The sequence below is a fragment of the Panthera uncia genome, chromosome D4, assembly GCF_023721935.1.
Source record: "Panthera uncia isolate 11264 chromosome D4, Puncia_PCG_1.0, whole genome shotgun sequence".
Taxonomy (NCBI): domain Eukaryota; kingdom Metazoa; phylum Chordata; class Mammalia; order Carnivora; family Felidae; genus Panthera; species Panthera uncia.
In genome coordinates this window covers 76,283,228-76,288,273 of record NC_064807.1, presented here as the reverse complement: position 1 = coordinate 76,288,273, position 5,046 = coordinate 76,283,228, and positions in this window count along the sequence as shown.

Sequence of the window (5,046 nt, the reverse complement as noted above, 5' to 3'; positions counted from 1 at the left end):
AATACATGAAATGTGACATTAAAAATAACAAAGAAAGAGTAAACTCCAGAGTAACTGATACCACTGCCATTTTAATACATTTGTTCTAGCTCTAATCATGTCACCAAAAATGTGTGGCCTTTGTTTTCACAAATTTGTGGACACAGTTATGGTGTTTTAGATTTGTATAAGGGCCGAGAGACCACCTTACACTGAACTTTGAGTTTGCAGATGAAAAACACTCAGGTTCAAAGAGCCACAGAATCTTATTCAAGGTTAGGACCCCGGCCTGTGTCTAAAAGTGCTCTTTTTACAGTGCCAGAAAGATTCCCTGAAATACTCCATCATTCCACGTGTTGTGACTTTATCATCTATATTCTACTCTCTTCTAAAACAACTGTGTGTGTGTGTGTGTCTGTGTGTGTGTGTGTGTGTGTGTGTGTGTGTGTGTTTAAGGAATTCTCTCTCTATATCACACTGTTGTGGCCATTAGCTTGTCATTGTGAAATATGTGTTAAAAGGAATGACCCTGTACGATTTTTTTAAAGTAGGAAGAATGGAAGGCTTGGGTGCCTTTGTCTGTCTTCAAGTGCCTCTACTTTTTCCATCCTCTCCATTTCCCTGCTTCTATACTCCTCACAATGGAAGGAAGTTTATGGAATATGACAAAGAGGGACCAACACCTCATGCTTCTTTCCGTCAAAGGGCACAACAGCCTCAATGGGGCTGTGGAGCAGAAGGCGATGTATAAAATTGAATAGCAGAGATTACACCTGTAAGAATTTGGGCTTTCACTGAGCCAGCAAGGGTGGAATGATTGGGATGTAGAATACCTCCTAGGAAAGTGTGCTGGTCTGTAAAGCTTCAGAACACTCATGAGTGCTGGTCCAAAAGCAATTCTAGAAGATGATACCTTGAGTCTGTTTCCAGAAAGGGAAATGTCACAAGTCAAGATAAGGATAATGGTAGAGATGAGGAAGAAGAGAAAGCCAAAAAGGAAGAAGATTCTTTCTTTCTTTCTCACACATGTCCCCATTCATTGTGTTTCATAGTTCGCTATAGCTCTCATGGCCATAATATTTTTTTAATGTTTATTTATTTTTGAGAGAGAGAGAGAGAGAGAGAGAGAGAGAGAGCGTGCTCGCGCATGAGTGGGGGAGGGGCAGGGAGAGAGGGAGACACAGAATTTGAAGCAGGCTCCAGGCTCCAGGCTCTGAGCTGTCAGCACAGAGCCCGACACGGGGCTCAAACTCATGAACCGTGAGATCATGACCTGAACCAAAGTTGGACACCCAACCGACTGAGCCACGTAGGCGCCTCTCTTCATGGCCATTATCTTTGTAGTGTTTGCCACCAACTCATCAAGCATACTTTTATGCCCATTGCATGGTTGAGATAGTTCAACCAGAGAGAAGTAACTCTAATTTCTCAGTAGATATTTATTGGGCTCTGTGGTCAAGGCCCTAGAGAAACAACAGCAGACCCCAGACACAAAGTGTCCACCCTCTCTTTTTTAATGTTTTATTTATTTATTTATTTATTTATCTATTTATTTATTTATTTGGGGGGGGCGTGAATAGGGAGGGGCAGAGAGAGAGAGAGAGGGAGACACAGAATCTGAAGCAGGTTCCAGGCTCTGAGCTGTCAGCACAGAGTCCGAAGCAGGACTCAAACGCAAGAACTGTGAGATCATGACCTGAGCTGAAGTCAGACGTTTAATCAACTGAGCCACCCAGGCACCCCAAAGTGTCTACCCTTTTGAAAGTTACCTGTCTGACTTCAAAACTAAAGTGGCCCCAGAAGAGTTACTGAGCTTTCCACAATCAGAACAATAACTATCATTTCTAAAGTTGTGATCAACTTGAAGGCTAGCAAAAGAACCAATTTAGAGTTGGGTACATTTCATGGTGCTTTAAATCTTTATCTAAATTGTGTATCATTACATATAATTAGTAATCCTAGTAAACATAATACCTTAAAGTCTTAAAAAAGAATTCTATTGTTACAGGAGGGAAAAAAAAAAAGTATAGCTCAGGAGAAAGTCTCTATAGTGCAGATAACCAGAGTTTAGGAAAGTGAGATTATTGGGACCAAAGCAAACACAGGCACCCCCATGCATGTGGAGGCAGCTTCACACAGTCTTTGGATGCAGGGTGATAAAAATAGAATCTGAAGGGCTAATCTTTCAAACCCAAACTTATAATTATGCAAACATCTCCTCAGGACATTAGTTCACTTAAAAGAAATAGTTTAAATATGTCCTTTGACTTCTTCTGAAATGGCTTAAGGTGACTTCACAGTTAAAACAAGTAGGAGAAATAACATTTAAGGTTATTTGAAAATGCATTTTTGAAAAAAGTAGAATTGGCACTTTCAGCCACTTGAGTTGAGAAGATTATAGTACAGGGACAATTAGTTTATTTTCTGGCAGCTAAGCTATAAAGAGAAGCATTTTGAATTACACAATAGTAGAAAACATACAAATTCATCTGTGGAGAAAATCCTTTTCTGGACCTCAACCCAAGAAGAAATTTAACATGTATATCAGTATTTAAACAAAGAAAGAAAAAAACCCCACATCATTCCATGCGCTTTATCTACAACCAGAGTTTTTCAAAATACACAGAAACACTGTTCTCCTGGGCGATTCACAGACTGGCCTTCCATAAAGGCAGAGGGTGTGACATTAAATCATAACTCAGGACAGGCAATTTTGTGCGAGGCTGATATAACGGTTGGCCTAACTTAACGCTTGAATAGAACTTGGAGCCTTGGGATGAATGGCTAGGTAGCATGTCCACTAAGGTTCTTTTCTATACATGGAGGTGTTTTAAGCAAGCTTTGGGGAAAAAAAAACTGTATCTCTTTCAAATCTTTTTTTCTCCTACTTTTCAGTTTTATTGAGATATACTTAATATTTAAAAAGTTGTACATGTATACATTTTGATGAGTTTGGACATATGCATACATACCTTATACCATTGTGGCAACCAAGGCAAAAAACATATCCATTAAGTCCAAAAGTTTCTATGTGTCCCCTCTGTGTCCCCTCTGTGTGTGTGTGTGTATGTGTTAAGAACACTGAACATGAGATCTCTATTCTGAAGTTTTTAATTACAAGAAGGTATATTGCTAACTGTAGGCACTATATTGTACAGAAGATCTCTAGAACTTATTCTTCTTGTATAAACTGCACCTTTATACTTATTGGTCAATTCTCCATTTCCCCCACCCCAACCCCTGGCAGCTACCATTCTCTTCTCTGCTTCTCTGAGTTTTATTACCTTAGATAGCTCACAGAAGTGGAATCATGAAGTACTTGTCTACTGGGACTGACTTGTTTCCCGTTAACATCACTTTCTGTGATGTTTATATAAAAGAGGACATTGTGTCAACTTTTTCACTCACGCATTCCAAGCATGGCTTTAAGGATCAAAAGCCAGGGGATGGTGATAACATTCATATCACAGTTTACAATTTTAAGGGTGTTTGTTTGCTCACAAGGAAGATAAGTCATTGACCATTATGCAGTCATGCTTATGTTGAGAAAGATTGTTGATCAAGAGGTCTACGATTATTCCCCTCCTTATATCCACACTCACTGAAGTGTAACCTCGTGGTCCCTGCCATCAGGAGATGGGGGTCATCCCCCTACTCCTTGAAACTGGGCTTGCTTTAGGACTTGCTCTGCCAAATGTGGTATGATTGAAGCGACAGTGTTGGTTCTGAGCTCAGAACTTCAGCTGGGTCTCTTGAAACCCCACCGATGCCCTGTGAAACCAAACCAGGTCTAACCGGCTGAATGATGACAGACATCAGTCTTAGGCATCCCCAAAGCCAATCCGCCCACAGCTAGCCAGTCTGCAGAAACAGAGTTCCCTAAGTGACCTGCAGCTTACTGCAGGTAGACACGAGACGGAGCCGGGCCAATGTCAGAACCGCTCAGCTGAATCCAGCTTAATTTACCGACCCACAGAATTGTGAGCTAAATAAATATTGTGTTAAGCCACTAGCTTTTGGATGGTTTGTTTTTACCACTTGCTAACCTATGTATATTCAGAAATTACCAATAATAGCATCTTATATTTGCACTTTATTGTTTAAAGGGTATTTTGCGCATATTATCTCAGTTGCCTCCTATCCTGAGCCTTCTTATTAAATGAAGAGACATACCTACATTTTTGTTATAAGACTGTGCGGACTAACGGAGGCATGTGAACTGGAATATAGTGGGTGTTCAATGGATATTTCGTCCCTTATTCTCCATCGCCTGGTTTCTCAATTTTTTTTTTGTATTGCCACCTCCAACTGGAGAATTTTAGACATGTTTTTCCCTAATTGCACCCACCCCCCAAAAAAAACTTTAATGCTACAAACACATTAAATACCCACTTCTGTACACTATGTAAACCTGTGCCTGCTTGCCCCATAATAACCAATTTTAACCCCTTTGGGGAAGTACATCATTATCCTTGAGCACGTGTGCTCTGTTGGTGTCATGATATGCATTCTTGTTTCACGTTGACCCTGGAATCATGAAGTGATTTGTACTAGGCCACATAGCTTAAGAACTTCAGCCCTGAAAGGTTAACCTGGGGCATTTGACTCCAAGCCAAGCACTCTTGGTACTCTGTCAGAGAGCCTAGGTTCAAATGTGCATTTAATCTAAGGTTGGATAAATGGAATCGTCTATCTTTACAACTCTGGGGTGAAAACCGACTAATTAAACTGCTTGTAGCTATTCTAGAGAAGGAGGGGAAAAGCTCTATGAATGCTTAATAATCACGTTGACAGAACTGGAAGATGCTGTTTGCTTCTCTGTGTGTAGAGACTGTTTTCAGATGAAGAGAATTCATTCTCTGGAGCCATCTATCCAGCCTCTCACTGAATTCACCCACACTACATTTCTTTAAGGATTTATAAGACAGAAAAGAAAATAGCAGTGAGGCAGATGAAAACATTTCTTTGATACAGGCATAAAATTCTAAGGACTCAAAGTGAGGAGGGGAGGCACAGACAGGGAAAGACCAGAGGAGATTAAATGCATATGTGTCACTAATCACTATA